This window comes from Thermobia domestica, chromosome 6 (genome assembly GCF_964235325.1).
Source record: "Thermobia domestica chromosome 6, izTheDome1.hap1.1, whole genome shotgun sequence".
In the NCBI taxonomy this organism is placed as follows: Eukaryota; Metazoa; Arthropoda; class Insecta; order Zygentoma; family Lepismatidae; genus Thermobia; species Thermobia domestica.
The window spans coordinates 266,121,221-266,138,778 of record NC_137459.1 but is presented as its reverse complement, the minus strand read 5'-3'; the positions used below and the strand labels follow the sequence as shown (position 1 = coordinate 266,138,778).

Genomic DNA, 17,558 nt, shown 5'->3' with positions numbered 1-17,558 from the left:
GCGTAAAAATCCAATAACCATGGAAAAAAATTATCAGTTTAGACTGCCACACTTCTTTTAACTATTATTTCCAAGCTTCATTCTCACGGGACCAAATCAAATGTTGCCAGTGTTCTCTATTATAATATCGACCGATTTGCATTGTGTATGTATGCAGAAAACTTTAACATTTTCTTTATTGTTTGATATAGTGCATTGTCAACCCAAAGTGTAGAAAACGGGTTGTTCCCTAAACGTCAGTAGAAGCGAGAGTTAGCAAAAGGAGTTCGTCGTAAGAGGAGTTAGCAAGAAGTCATCGCAAAAAGTCGTAGTATGAAGAACATTGTGTTGCTACATTAATATATAGGATGTGAAGCTAAAAACGAACGAATACTTTCTGGATATGTAGCGTCCTTTTGGAGTCAAGATACTTCATTCATTAGTGTTTTTTTCCAGTATTTCCCCATTACACTTGACATTACGCAGTGAAAGTCGACTCAGTGCGAATAGTCAATTTATAGTGCAACAGATATTTAAACAAGAGTTATGTTTCTAGTGTTCGTATATAGTGTGCGCATATCTACATTTACCATGCAGTGTTAAGAGTTTTATTCTTCATTTCGTTTATTCGATTGCCTCAGTGCAATTTCTTCTGTTTGAGTATTTAGCTCTGTAAAGTGAGAATTTTGTGTGTTGTTAATATATATATATATATATATATATATATATATATATATAGATATAGATATATAGATATATATATATAGATATAGATGTATATATTATATATTTCTTATTCCGCTCAGTACCCACATATATTCATATTCAATAAATAGGAATTTACCTAAGTAAATATTATCATCTTCATTCATGTGTGTGTGAATTTCTGCAACCAGACGGCTTGTCAGTTGCGTATATGTATGCGTGTACATACGCAAAAGTAAGTATAACAACTTGAGTCTCAACAGCACCAACGTGGCTCATGTCAAATCACTTGTCATATTTCAATATTATCAATCTGCGCCCAAACAGAGTATGAGCCTGGACCAGAATTGTTATCAGCTGTTTTCTTGGGAATTCTTCGGGAGCCAGCACCCAAGGGAAACGGTAGGGAGCAATTTTAATGACACCCGAAGTAGCGACACGAGCCAAGACCGCCAGTGATTTGTGCATGGAGACAGTAGTTATATATGAATAAGTACTAATAATATTGGAATAGGAAATTTTATTAATCATATTTTCTTTTTACAGGTTGTCCCAATACAAACAATAATAGTAAAACTTAGCATTTTCGTACCCATACAGTGTTCCGTAGTATATGTATTTTCTTTGAATTTCATTTACATTTATTATTTGCGATTAGTAATTGTATTTTCATTATGGCTCACCAACAGGTTGACATACTTAAGATACTTGAACAAATGCAAGCTGAAAATAGAGAACATTTTAAGAAAAAATGAACAGGTACAGATAGAAAATAAGGAACATTTTGCAGAAGTAAAAGAAAAATTAGATAGGCAGGAAGAAAAATTAGATAGATAAGAACAGGCACAGAATGAGAACAAGGAAAATTTTGCAGAAGTAAGAGAAAAGTTAGATAGGCAGGAACAGACACTGAATGAGAATAAGGAAAATCTTGCTAAGCTACAGGCACAAATAGAAGCAGTTGAAATTAAATGCGATGAGGGAGCTGCCAAAATAGCTGATAGAATACAAGCGTTAGAGAACATAGTAGATCAAAATATTGAAAGAGTCCAGAGGGGAATCGAACACAATACAATAGCTATTCAACAAATCAGAGATAACATAGAACTTACAGTCCGCGACGTACATTCAATGTGAATGAAGGTAATCAAAAACACAAATCATTTAATGGGTATATCCGAAAGATTAGAATTAACACAAGTACAGGTAGAGGCTAATCACACCATTTGTAACGCTAATAAAGAACGTTGTCTCGTAGCGCACAGAGAAACTGAGAGACACTTAGACGAAATACACGACGAAGTCGTAGATTTAAAAGAACAGGTTCGAAAGAACGAAGGGTCACTTCAGATGTGTTACGAAGAAATTAGGCAACTAGCTTATCACGTAAAAGTTAAAAATGAATAGGCTTTCGAGAACAACGCCGAAATTAAAGTAGCACAGCGTGAAATAGGAGAAATTAGGCAAAATTTGGCGTTAGTATACCAAAAAGTAGAAAGAATCGAAAACAGATCACGGGAATCGGAACCTGATACTGATAGTGACATTCATGTTAGAACTGGATACCAACCTAACAGTGATTCAGCTTATACTGAGCATAGTGAAGTAAGCAGTAGCGACGAAACTCATGTTAAGCTCATTACCAATAGAAATTTTAGACGCAATAATCGTGAAACTAGACATAGGGAAGTAGAAACAACTAAATTAAAAGACCACCTTACGCCGAAAATTATTGTGTATTTACCTAAGTTTAAAGGTGATCCCACTCTTGAGTCAGTACACATATATCTGCGCAAGTTAGCATTAGCCGCGGAAGTTGATAAATTTTTAGAAAAAGCCTTAGTACAAGCCATACCTCATGTATTGGAGGGTGTAGCCTTAAGCTGGTACTATACACGTAATGAATTAAAAACCATATAAGAGGTTAAAAAAAGCGATAGTTGAATCTTTCGCCGGAGACTCGACAATACAGCACAGGCTGTCAGCTTGTAAAGCAACTCGATTCAATCCTAAGACTCATGACTCAGTACATGCTTTTGCTTTAGATCAGTTTAATAAACTTAGAGAACTGACACCGCAATTACCCGAGAATTTGATATTAACAGACATTATACATATGTTACCTCAGAGATCTCGTACAGAACTTTATTTACATTCTTGCACTAATATTAGGGAATTGTTGGCGTCTATTCAGAAACTAGAAACATTGTATTTTCAACAAACTAGAGAGGAAAAACATCCGCTGGGTAACAATTCGAACAATAGTCAGAAACAAACTTCTCAAAACTATCAGAGATCTTTGGGTTATGGTAATAATAATCAGAACAGGTATTGCAATCAGAAAGTTAATAATACCAAGGCCCAAAGAGGCGGTAATTGGAACAGGAGAAATGCAAATGATAGTGACAACGATCGACAACCACGTTCTCGTAATCAGAACACTAATCACGAGCAAAATCGGAATCGTATCCCTCATAATTACAACAAACGACCAAATCCACGTAATAGTAATTCTAAGGATCGAAAAAATGACCACCGAAATAAGAAAGGTAGAGGTAATAAACCATTCTATGCTCGTAATAACGACAATCAAAATAGGAATAACGAACATGATTATAAAAGGTCAAATCATCGTAACGAACGAGAGACTGATTCTCAGGGAAACCGCTAAAAGGCTGTACTAGGGGTCGAGTATCAGCCAATGTTAATCATTTTACGGAAGACCCAAATAAATATTTTTATGTAACCCATACGCACATATGTAACTGTAAAGACCCAAATTTAGCCAGAAGTGATTGTGAATCGGACACCGATAGTATAGACCACTACGTTAATTCTAAGCCAACTCAGATTTCTTCAAAAATTACAGTAAAAGTTTGTAATACAGGTGTAGAATGCTTATGCAATACAGGTTCGGATATCTCTCTTTTATCTTTGGCTCTTTGGAAACGTGTAAGTGCTGACGTCACGGCACCAAGCTAACTCCAGCCTATGATATTTTCCTAGTTGATTTTAGTGGGTCTGTTAAAAGAAAAGTAAGAAGCTATACGTTAATCACAGTATAAATTGATAACATTTCCACTTATTTGAAAGTCTATGTCACCGAATCACTTAACCAAGACCTTATTCTAGGATTAGATGCTCTCACAGCTCTAAGTAGTAAAATAGATTTATCTCAGAGTACTATTTCTATGGAGTACAACAACTCTTGTCGAACTTTTACGTGACCATCACGAATTAGAGAAAATTTCAGATGACGAAGAAGGTGGTATTGCCGATAAAAATTTTCGGTCTCTGCGTCCACATTAGTCAGGCAACGTGCTACGGATGAACAAATTCGAGATTCTCTGAATCGAACCCACAACCTTACACCACAGCAAAAGAAACAATTACGTTTTATTTTATCTGAATATAGGGATATTTTTACCAACTATCCTGGACTTTGTAAGGATTTTGTTTATGAAATGCAAGTCAAGACTGACAAACCACTGGTTCGAAAACAGTACGCCATCCCACATAAGTATTTACCTGATGTTCGAAAAGAGATTAATAAATTATTAGAGCTAGGGTTAACTTGCCACTCCAATTCTATCCACAGCAACCACATCTTAGTTGTACCTAAGAAAAATGGCAAACCGAGAGTATGTGTTGACCTGCGTTTACCGAATAAGTACATCGAATTACGACAAACTAAATCAGAAGGTATACAGGACCTGTTGCTGAAGGTAAGGTGTAAACCATTCATAAGCTCCCTTGATTTAGTGAGCAGTTATAATCAAGCGTTACTCACTCCCAAATCACAGGAATACACCGCATTCAATTTTGAAGGCCAACATTATCAGCATCGTGTTACTTGTTTTGGTTATAAAAATGGTAGTAGTGTATTAAATAGTATGTTACAGAGAGTATTAGGATCCGGATTACACGCCAAAATATTAAGGTACATCGACGACCTCGCATGTTTTACTGATACTTTCGAAGAACATCTTCAGCTGTTGAAACACATTTTTCAGAAATTTAGAGAATTTAATCTTACTCTCAACATTGAGATATGTTTATTTTGTACAGACTCTATTCCTTTCTTAGGTTTTCTCATCACCTCTGAAGGCATTAAAAAGGATCCCAAAAGTGCGGAAGCTGTACGCAACCTACACCAACCTACTAACATAAAATCTTTACAATCTGTTATAGGACTTTCCAATTGGTCTCGTTCTTTCGTTCCTCACTTTTCAGAGAAAATGAAACCACTCTTCGAACTTCTTAAGAAAGGTAAAAAATGGCGTTGGGAGGATGTCCACGAAAATGCCTTCCAGCAAATTAAATCCGATATATGTAAAGATGTTCTTTTGTCACATCCAGATCTTGACCTACCCTACTATATTGAATCAGATGCCTCTCGGCTCGGAATCAGCGCAGTCCTCTATCAATATGTAGGAGATAGAAGTAATCCAGTTTATTAGTAGCACTTTGACGTCACCAGAATCCCGGTACAGCGTGAGTGAGTTAGAATGTTTGGCGTTCATCTCTGCCGTTCGAAAATGGCGTCAACTGTTAATTGGCCATCATGTCATTTTCATTACAGACCACAAAAACCTCAGCTGGCTGGAAAAAGCTAAACCTTGGAATACCCGTCTTCTACGGTGGAGTATTGAATTACAATAATTGGATTACGAGATATAATATATAAATAAAGATAAGTATGAGGAAAAAATATAAATTTGTTAATCCATTGAACACAGTCTGTTTAGAAAAAAAATATATATAAATAAAAAATAAGTTTTCAGAAAGATATTGGATGGTTTTATATTATATTTATATTATTTCGATCTGTCTTCTAATTTTATGTGAAATGAATGCAATTTTTTAAATGTTATTTTCACATACAGTGTAGGGATAACTGTTTTGGATATAATTGTATACTATGTAAGAGGAATCCCTCAATATTAATTATATTAATAAATGGCATTATTAGCCAAATGCCTCGTCACCTAATTAGTCACGCGCATGAATGGATTAACGAGATTCCCACTGTCCCTATCTACTATCTAGCGAAACCACAGCCAAGGGAACGGGCTTGGAAAAATAAGCGGGGAAAGAAGGTGTACATGAGAGGTGTAGCATAAGTGGAAGACTTTTTACGGGGTCCCCGGTGAAATACCACTACTTTCATCGTTTCCTTACTTACTCGGTGAGGTGGAGCGCGTGCGTCGTTCTTCGTGTTCGGCGTACGGTATTCTTGAACCAAGTCTGGCAAGTTAGTCTTCTCGGACGATCCGATCCGAGGACACTATCAGGCGGGGAGTTTGACAGACGCGGTGCATCTGTCAAAGATTAAAGCAGGTGTCCTAAAGCCAGCTTAGGGAGGACAAAAACCTCGCGTAGAGCAAAAGGGCAAAAGCTGGCTTGATCTCGGTGATCAGTAAGCATAGGGACTGTGAAAGCACGGCCTATCGATCCTTTTGGCTTGGAGAGTTTCCAGCAAGAGGTGTCAGAAAAGTTACCACAGGGATAACTCGCTTGTGGCGGCGAAGCGTTCATAGCCACGTCGCTTTTTGATCCTTCGATGTCGGCTCTTTCTATCATTGCGAAGCAGAATTCGCCAAGCGTTGGATTATTCGCCCACTAATAGGGAACGTGAGCTGGGTTTAGACCGTCGTGAGACAGGTTAGTTTACCCTACTGATGCGCGATGGTTGCCATAGTAATCCTGCTCAGTACGAGAGGAACCGCAGGTTCGGACAATTGGTTCATACACTCGGTCGAGCGGCCGGTGGTGTGAGGCTACCATCCGCTGGATTATACCTGGACGCCTCTAAGGTAGAATCCGATCTAGGCAAAGCAACGGTATCTGGCGTCCCTCATTTGAAAGTGTATTTACTACGCGGAAGCGTAGGGGTAGGCGCGTCGTACTTTACATGACCCATGGTTTGCGGCAAATGTATTGTAAGGAAGATTTTGATCCTCAGAATCTCTGTCGTGAGTTACGCAAAGGAGATGTTCAAGGTTGGGACGTGGAATCCTCCGTAAACGACTTAGATACCTGGCGGGGTATTGTAAACGGTAGAGCAGTTGCCACGCTGCGATCTGTTGAGACTTAGTCCTTGCTTGGAGGATTCGTCTTGTCGGTTATACGAGACCTCCGGGGTATCTACGCCACCTCAGGTGGTGTATTTTTATTTTTCTCGCTCATAATTGCCGACTTTTTTCTTAATTGCCGACTTTTGCTTTACCTTTTTGGCACTCGCTCATAATTGCCGACTTTTTGCTAACGATTGCCAACTCTTACTTTACTTTTTTCGCACTCGTTTATAATTACCGACTTTTGCTACTAATTACCGACTTTTACTTTACTTTTTTCGCGCTCGCTCACAATTGCCCACCTTAACGTAACTTTTTCTTTATATATAAGAGGGTTAGTATGAAGGACCATGTCCCCCTCTCCGGCCGCCTTTTAGTGCCATTCGTTTGATCGTTATTCTCACGCGCACGTGTCTGACCCGCGCGTCTTTTCCGGGTAAACGGTCTTACAGGAAATGGAAGAACCTCGCAGCATATGTGGGAGTGTTCTTTTACACTTTCCCTGGCGTCGGCGCGTTAACACGCCGGCGACATTCCAACCTTTCCCTGGAGTCGGCGTGTTTTGACGCTTTGAGATTGTGTTAGATTTAATTGGGTCTGGCAGCATTGCAAAACAGCAGACGTCGGTTGTACGTACATAATACACTTCGTAAATATGGTTATTTATGTGTAAGCGTCAAGTGTATTGCTTTGTGTGTGTGTGTGTGTGTGTAGACAGACTGATTCATTGTTGAAGTAATGTAGTCATTTGATTTGCAATGGCTGATCGACGCAAGAAAGATGTGATTCCAGTTGATAAACTTTCAGAAGTAATACAGGGTGTCCGAGAAGTCCTTCCCTTATTTCAGAAATTGATAACTCAGGCTAGAAATAAGATAGAAATATGAAACTGGTGTTGAATTGTTTACAAACTATAAAAGTTGTTGTCTGTGTTAGGTTTGTTCTGTTTTACCAAGTCTCAATTTTGTTTGTTTTAGGTTTGTAGTACGTAAGTAAGAAGCCCAAGAAGCCATGCCAACCAACCAGGAGAAGGCACAGTGTGTCCTGTGGTACCATGAGACACGATCACCAAATACGGTGCAGAGACAGTTCCCGAAAACATTTGGGAGGACTCCACCTGATGTCAAGAGCATTGAAGCCTGGTATGAGAAGTTCAAGAACTCAGGGTCGGTTGCTGACCTTCCGACGTCTGATCGACCAAGAACCTCAGCGGACACGGGTGGAGTGCTACCAAGGGTGCTCATGTGGAAGTGTACTGATGTGACCAAAACTTTTATAGTTTGTAAACAATTCAACACCAGTTTCATATTTCTATCTTATTTCTAGCCTGAGTTATCAATTTCTGTAATCAGGGAAGGACTTCTCGGACACTGTGTAGATGATGACAGTAGCGACGAATCGATGATACCAGAACTGGAAGACAGTAGGAATGATGATGCATAGGAGGAGGAAATTGTGTGTGAAAATGATGAAAATATGACTGACAGTGATTTCGAAAGTAGTTTGCGCTTACAAATGCCAAGTACTTTATCTTCATGGCAAAGAGTTGATAGCGTACGACATATTGTTGATTTCAGTGGGGATTCCGGGATCAATATGGACGTGAAAAACAAAAATAGTTCTTTGTCGTATATGAAGTAGTTCTTCGATGATAGTATGGTAAACTACATTACCATGGAAAAAAATCGGTATGCTCAAAGTATCTGGATACTCATGATCTGTCTCCCCAGTCTGGGGACCGTAACTATAAAGATGTAACAGCTAGGGAAATGTGGAAGTATTTGAAAGTAGTTTTTTATGACTGGAATATCAACGACCGGAAATTGAAGACTATTGGTCAACCAGAGCATGCTTTTATACTCCCTGGTATGGTCAACAAATGTCATTACGTCGTTTCAAGCAAATACAAAAATGTTTACATTTTGCCGACAACAATGCTAAACCAAATGATTGTGAAGACAGATTATACAAAGTTCGATATATTCTAGACCATCTGGTGGATAAATTTAGGACTGCATATATTCCCACAAAGGAGATTTCTACTGATGAGGGTATGATCGCATGGAAGGGTCGCCTAATCTTCAAGGTGTGCATGCCGGACAAACCTTCTAAGTACGGAATAAAAGCATACATGTTATGTGAATCTGCTACAGGGTACATTTGCAATCTAGAGATGTATACAGGAAAATCAAGACCCATAATATAACTTTTACTTGATCTCTTAGAATCGCAGTTGTTAGACAAAAGTTACCATCCATATGAGAACAATTTCTACAACAGCGTAGATCTGAGTGTGGTACTTCTGCAGAAAGATACATACGTATGTGGTATATTTAGGATGAACAGAGGAGCCGCGAAAGAACTACAACTGGAGGCAAATAAGCTAAAATGGGGGAGTCGACGTATATGCAAAGAGGGCAAGTTCTTATTCATGTGTGGAAAGATAAGCGGGAAGTTAAACTGATTTCTACTATGCATACAGCAAACATGGTTGAAATAGAGAAATCACGACAGAAAGGACAGAAAACCGTAAAACCAGAAATAGTGCGAGACTACAACAAACACATGAAAGGTGTAGATAAAGATGATCAGCTTCCAAAATACTATCCATATTCGCGGAAGACAATCAAGTGGACCAAAAAATTTGTATTTTAATTTTTTAGATGACAATACTAAATAGCTTCATTCTATTCAAGAAATCCACTACGTCTGCCAAATGCAAGAAAAGAAGGTATCAACTAAAGCACTTTATTCAGGATTTAGTGGAGGAAATGACAGGCCAGATTGAAGAAATGAAAGCTGAGCAGGACATGTGTGAGGAATCAGACACGGCATCTACCTCAACCGACCTCGTACGAGAGAGGATAAGAAAACCACCAGCTAAGGTCCCATCGAACCGTCTGCAGGGAGGTCTGGAAGTTCGCAAAATGATCCACGTCCCATCAAGCAAGAAGAAAGAAACTGCAATGCGAGAGTGTCGTGTCTGTGCAAAATACGGTGTTCGCAAAGAACTAGCGTTATGTATTCTACTTGCTGTGTAGCTTTGTGCAAAATTCCGTGTTTCCGTGCGTATCACACTAACGAGGGAACCTATCCAAGTGTATCTCAGACTTCGAGTCTAGACTATGGCCGTTGGATAGCTTGTCCCAAAAGAACATAACACGAAAAGGGCTACATTCTCGATCGCAACCGTTGCGAAGATATAAGCGTAAAAAGTTAGAAATTGATCCACATACTATACATTACGAAGTCAGATTCCGGGTCAGATTTTTCGGAAACTCAGCGAATACATATCAAATTAGTGTGGGGAGCCCAGCACCAGAGTCTCTCTCTCAAAAGCATCCCCCGATGTATTTTATTTCTGCACTATTATTCCTGTTTTCTCCAACCAAACTCCTCTCCAAGTTGCCTCTGAGTTTCACGGTCACTCGTCTTCGTCATTACCATCATGTTTGTCGTTCAGCAAATCCTCCGAGAGAAATTTCACGGTTCAATCTGTGAATCTGAGGTCCCGATGCGCGAAGCATATACCATTGCCTCTTGACCTTCTCATCGTCCACGACGGTTGTGATTCACAATGTATCGTTGCTCTTCTAGGAAACGAAATCCAATTGTCATGGTTGTTCTATGGTCAATTCGAAGTCACACTTATACTTGAATAAGGTCCGTTGTGCGACTCCATGAGAGACTGCAGCAATTTGCTTTACTTCAATAACTTGCACATTTATACGTATTTTTCTGTTTTGTTATAGTAGCAACTTAACAGATTTAGATACTTGGTCATTGATTTTCTGATGTAGGTTGTATATACATTTTGACCAATTGCCCGTTTGCACAGGGTTATCGTAGAGAGCTGAGATTTGTTGTATCTTCATTTATTTAACAATAGCTTTCATATAGTATGCTACTTGACCCCAGGTTCCATTTTCAAATTTTGAATTGGACCCCGCCTGAGACCCTGCGAGTGCCCGGGGGACAAATTTTTCATTCAAAAGGTGCTGGGCTCCCAACACAAATTTGGTATGTATTCGCTGAGTTTCCTTACCCGACAGTTTCCGAAAAATCTGACCCGGAATCTGACTTTGTAATGTATAGTATGGAGCTCAATTTCTAATTTTCACGCTTATATCTCCGCAACGGTTGCGATCGAGGATATGTCCCTTTTCGTGTTATATTCTTTTGGGACAAGGTATCCAACGCTCATAGTCTCGACTCGAAGTCAGTTGCACTTGGATAGGTTCCCTCGTAAGACAATATACTGAGTGGGAAGGGGAGGGGAGAGCATTATGTAGAATAGAGGAGAGGGATTGCTAATAATATGTGATGATGTTCCTCACCAAAATGTATGAATCATATTCATTTATTTTGATGGATCTTGGAATAATACAATAAATACGTGTACAGACAGAAAAAACAAAATTGTCTACCAGGACACGGATGTTTTACTGTATGCGCATTGCCATGGAAAGTGATAAAAGGAACCAAGTTTACACAGGGCCGACCTCGTCCGTCAGTTCCCTACCCCAGTTCGTACTGCCTCCGTGACACCAGATACCACAGTAGCCTTACTATCGCCGACAAGTACACCTTGCATTCACGCTGTGCACTTTGCGCTCGATATAATGTGTCCGTGCCCAGAAATAGTACATTTGTCTCATTATAAGCAGGGGCTCCTTTATTTCACAGCAACAAAGTCATCCATCACCGGCATGGTTTACCTTCTCGCCCCCATTAAACTTAAGCGTGGACGGACTTGTTTACACGACGATAACTGCGCCCTCCATCACCGCCACAATTTACCGTATGCTTTCTTTTCTTGAATTTCATTAGTTTACAGTTATGTGGTGATTTCTTTTTCTTAATTTGGTTGTTTTCGCTCACAGTTGCGTACTCTCCAGATGATTATATATATATCATCTGGAGAGTACAACAACAAGTGTCTTATCCCATTTTCATGTTTTTTTTTTTAAATTTAATTCTTCCATTTGCAATATTCCATATGCTCATAATTACTGATTTTTTTCATTTGCTCATAATTGCCGACTTTACGTTTTCGCACTCGCTCACACTTACCGATCTTTACTTCTTTTCACATATATAAAAGTGTTAGCAAGTGGAACATGGGTCTCACGATAGACAGGAGTTTCTCTATATGACGGCAACTAAGCCATCCATCACCGACATTGTTTACCTTCTCGCTCCCGTTAAACTTAAGCGTAAACGGACTTGTTTACATGACGGTAACCGGACCCTCCATTTACCGTATGCTTTCTTTTGTTGAACTTCATTAGCTTACACTTATGTGGTGATTTCTTATTAAATGTGGTTGTTTTAGCTCACAGTAGTGTGCTTTCTATCGACTCAAATTTCCAGACGATGTATGTATCTTCTCTTGAGAGTACAACAAAGGTCTTATCACAACGTTTTATTTTTAATTTTTACCACATATTTTTAAGTATGATAATGGTTTATTTATTTTGAACTTCACAGCCCTGTATTTCAATTAGGAATTTTTACCTACCTCTTCATTCATTTGCTGTGTTCTTCCCTTAGAAGTATTTAATGTTTATTAAATTATTTATTTATTTAATCTCGTTGATAAAAATTCGTGTTCACAGAAATAAATTCTTGTTTCACTACCGAGGTGGCACACGCCAACACCGCGTTTTATCAGATTTCTGCCGTTCCTTCTCATATACGTTGCTGTTGCTATAATGTATATGAAGTCCCATGAAATTTTGACCTATCTGCCACGATTATGCACCGAACCTGAGGGATGCAATAAACGTATTTTGCAGTCAATGTGGCTGGGAATCCCCCGACATATAGAAATAGAAGTTGACATGAATCCAATATTGATATCACATTAGTGTCAGCTAATTTCATTAATGTAATTTCTAACTGGCAGGTGCTGGATAGCAAAACAACCAACGATCGTCAGATAACCAACTTTACGATAAATCAACAGACACAAGATAATTGTACAAATGATAAGAGCATATTCAGTTATAATGTTAAGATTATTTCATGGGGCACATTTAACAGCAGAATGCCATATACAATAGTTATGGACAAAATTAAACAGTCTCTTATGCTTACATATATGACAAAACAGATAGAAATTTTACGAAGGATATAAAAGACACGTTTCAATATATAAGTTGCTTCCTGATGATGATCCCATAAGCGATACTGAAGAGAATAAGTTACTAAGGTAACACTACGATAATAAATAATAATAATAATAATAATAATAATAATAATAATAATAATAATAATAATAATAATAGCATCGATGGCAATGTAGAGGTTTTTACGACTAATGACAAAGTAGGAAATATTGTGAAAAATCTTAGAAACAATAAAGCTCAAGGACCAGATAGCATAATGGTAGAAATTTTGAAATATGACTCTCAATTTTGGATAACCTATTTAACTAAGCTTTATAATAAATGCTTAGATGTTGGAATCTTCCCAAAAAATATTGAAAATTGCAGAACTTGTTATTCTTCAATAAAACATAGCAGACAATTCTAATTCGCCAAAGTCTTACAAGCCGATATGCTGAATATTATACGAAAAGTACTTGAAACACCATCGCTAATGGTAAAAGTGTCAAGATAATAGGTATAAATAATTGCACACTTTAATTTGGTTTTAGGAAAAACAAAGGCACAACAGAGGCCATCAATTCGCTATTGCGTCATGTAGATTTAGGAAATGATACCAGAGGAAAATAAACGATAATTATATTTATAGATGTAAGTGGTGCCTTTGATAATCTTTGGTGGTCTATAATATTTGCAGAGTTGGAAAGATTAGGAATACTCGGTAAAATTCTTAACATCATTAACAATTATTCTACAGATCGACGAATTGTATACAATGGATGCTCCTTTGAAATTAGTAGGAACGTAACCAAGGGATGACCACAAGGTTCAGTTCTAGGACCATTGCTGTGGGATATCACACTCCAACCGGGATTAGAGATGCTTAACCCAGAGGAAACGACTGGAATTGTAGCTTACGCCGATGACTTGGCGGTAGTAATAAATGCGGATACCAGAATAACGCCAGAGGGAAAGGCAAATAAAAAATTGAAGCGCTCCAGGAATGCACCAGACAGGCAAAATTGCAAATTTCAACTAACAAGACAAAATGCATGCTAGTAAAAGGTAAACTAAATATTTATCCAAGTATCAAAATTGCAAACAATCCAATAAGTAGAGTTGAAAACTTTAAATATTTAGGTGTGTGGCTTCATAAACGCTTAAACTTCGAAAATCACGCAACGAAACAAAAGGAGAAGATAATTAGTATTGCCAATAAAATTTTCTGTTATGGCAAAAGAATACACACTCTCGCCTAAATACTGCCAACTGTACTATAAAGCTATATTCCAGGCAATAGCATCGTATGACTCTACTGCATGGGGACATAGAAATAAAGAAAATGTCATTATCCATAGAAAAATAGACAGCGCCCAAAGAACAATCTTACTTAGAATTTCAGGTGCCATGGCAACAACGTCGGTAGAGGCACTGCAAACTATATTAGGTATCGAGCCACTTCACCTGTCTATATTGAGAACTGTGGGAAAATACTGGATCCAAAAAGGAAATCTTGAAAAAATAGAACATTTTTCAAAGGAGACTGATATTAATGGATGACATTGAAAAACATATTTTGTCTAAATGGCAAGAACATTGGGATACATGTAATAAATGGGATACGGACAAAATCTCGCGGCCGAAACATCGCCGCCCAAAATCTCGCCGGCCAAAACCTCGCGTGGCCAAAACCTCGCGGGACAAAATCTCGCAGGGCCAAAATCTCGCCGCCCAAAACCTTGCGTGGCTAGAACCTCGCCGCCCAAAACCTCGCGGGATAAAATCTCGCCGGGCCAAAACCTCGCGTTGCCAAAACCTCGCCGCCCAAAATCTCGCCGGTCCAAAACATCGCGTGGCCAAAACCTCGCCGCGAATGAAACTTTTTTTAAAATTTACCCAATGAGTTTCTTAATATGCAATTCCACATTACAAATAATAATAATAATAATAATAATAATAATAATAATAATAATAATAATAATAATAATAAGAAGAAGAAGAAGAAGAAGAAGAAGAAGAATAAGAAGATACAAAACATCGTGTGCGTGGGCTTTCTCGGGTTATTCCCGTTTCCTCCCACTTTCTTTATTCGATCATTTCCTTCATCCTGGTCATCTACGTCTCCTTTAACCTACAGGACATAATCAAGGGACGTCGTAAAAACTCATATATTATTTCATACTTTCATAAATATTATTAGATTTTTGTTAAAATTTTAAGTATATATTATTTGAAGGTTGGCACAGTTCTCACAACTTTAATTAAAATCAGTCAGGAATAAATTATGAATTTAGCCTCCAACTAAGAGCGAATTAATTCCACTTTTCCCCGATTTAAAAAAGTTCAAATATACCGTAATTTTCATTTAAATAAATAGTATTACATATTGACGCAATAAGGCGCTTCTTTTTAGTTGTTTTCAATAACTGGGGATTCCAGATCGGTTGAACCCGAGAGGGTATGGAGATATTTTGGGGCGCGAGGTTTTGGAAGACAAGGTTTTGGCAAGGCGAGGTTTTGGACCCGCGAGATTTTGGCCCGCGACGTTTTGGGCGGCGAGGTTTTGGCCAGGCGAGGTTTCGGCCCGGCGAGATTTTGGGCCGCGAGGTTTTGGGAGGCGAGGTTTTGGCCAGGCGAGGTTCTGGTCGGCGAGGTTTTGTACCCAAACCGTAATAAATCTGCTAGAGTGCACGAACCAACCCCAAATATAAACACTGATTAGATCTAGGACATTTAGAAAATAATAGACATGTAATTCAATATCTTACTGGACACGGACCATTTCGATCGACGTTTTACAAAATAGACCTACTGGAAAATAGTGATTGTGATTGTGGTCAAACACAAACTCCCGATCATTTGGTATTTGAGTGCAATAATATAGTGTTACCGTAAGTGGAGCAAAGAATCAGAGGCAAACTATATCAGGTTAAAAATCAATTTGGTACGTTGGAATTAATTTGTAACAACAACTACCCATGCCTTTTTAATAGATTATGTTCCCAAATTCTCGAAATTAACCCTTAGATTCATGGTATGAAAATTATACATAAATGCATATGCAGGGCCTCCGAGGCCCTGTAGATTTTTCAATGGAAAAAATACGCTTTTAAATCATTTCACCTAAATAACATGCTATGGCGCTTGTAATAATGTATTTTATTAGAACTATAGTCTATAATATATATATATATATATATATATATATATATATATATTTAAAGCTTTTGAACTCTAACTATGCAGCATGTATACCAAGAGCTTTAGTAATTTGATTATTATTGGGATTATAAGCCTTTTATGATATTTATATTATCACTACAATGACTTAAGTAACATTAGTTCCTATATCACAATACACAAACTTTTCTAAGCATGTGCCGTCCAGTTTGCAAAGTTCAGTAGTTTAGGAAACACTGTTCACTTATGAGAAGCATGAGTTACAAACTAACTTACTGTGTTGCTTACCAACGTTTTTTCCACACTTGGAGCATGTGAAGGTGCTTTTTCTGTGAAGATCGTAAGGACAGGATCCGCATCTCCTCCTTTTCGGTTCTTGAGCTCTGACTTATTCTTCGGTTGGCTTGGAAACTCCACATCTTTTCAAGGCATCTTGAACTGACTTTGGGAGATTAGGTATTGGAAGTCTCATGATCATCTGAGGTTTCACTAATTCTTCTGCGAGTTCTCTAAGAAAAAGACGACGTTTGTCTGTTCTGTCAGGAAGATAGCCTGGATGTTGAGTGGAGAAGACAACATAACTGTTCAAAGCTGCAACATCCATCATATTCGTCCATAATACAAAAGGCCACCTTCGACTTTGTCTTTTGGAAGTATAGCAACGAACTTTCTGGTCCATTCCGTCGACACCTCCCTTTGTTGAGATATAGAAACTTATTATTTCCGGTTTCTTCTTCGGATGGTCTTCAACAATGGATTAGACCTCTCGTCCAGGAATAGTTCACGAATAGGCACATCCCAACTCTTTTCAACTCCTGCTTGTAACAGAATATCGAAAAACGCATTCGTTTCTTCAACGGAAATGTTCTTCCACTGCTTCCCCTTTTCCGTTGCTAATCTTCTCCCTTCCAAATTAGTGCAATGTATAATTTCTTCTAATATTGAATGGGTTATGAAACAATCCCATGCGTCTTTGGGACACGATGTTTTTACTTCCCTTGAAACACCGGGGGTACACTTTACAATATTATGAGCTCGGGTACGTGAAGTAGACGGAGCGTTCTTCTTCCATACTGTTCCATTTACGCTAATGAAGGTATCATCTTTCTGTGTTTGTTGTATGCACTCACTGTCACTACAATACTCTGAACCTGATCACTTTCCTCACGAGCAGTACTAGGCCGAGCAGTAATAGAACAATTCTCAATTTCAGAGTCGGTCACACTACTATCAGATATCACTGTCTCTTCGTCAAGACACATACGCACAAAACTGCTGAAGTCTTCATCTGATGCTTTCCTTTTCTGAGTAGAAGCCATTGTAGCACCAAATGTAATAGAAAACACACGAATCTTCAATTTACAATGGCAAAACAAATACATCCCAAAGTAGCACAACCTTTGGTAATTTATAAGTGCCAAATAAAACAACAATACTCATAATTACGTCAATATCTATTACATTCTCCAAAATAGATATAAGTTGGATACAATTTACTAAACACATT

General features: G+C 38.2%; 1 pseudogene; it reads left to right on the top strand.

The window, feature by feature from the left end:
* Positions 1-5,762: 5,762 nt before the first annotated feature.
* LOC145688727 (large subunit ribosomal RNA) lies at positions 5,763-6,799 on the top strand (annotated as a pseudogene).
* Positions 6,800-17,558: the final 10,759 nt, after the last annotated feature.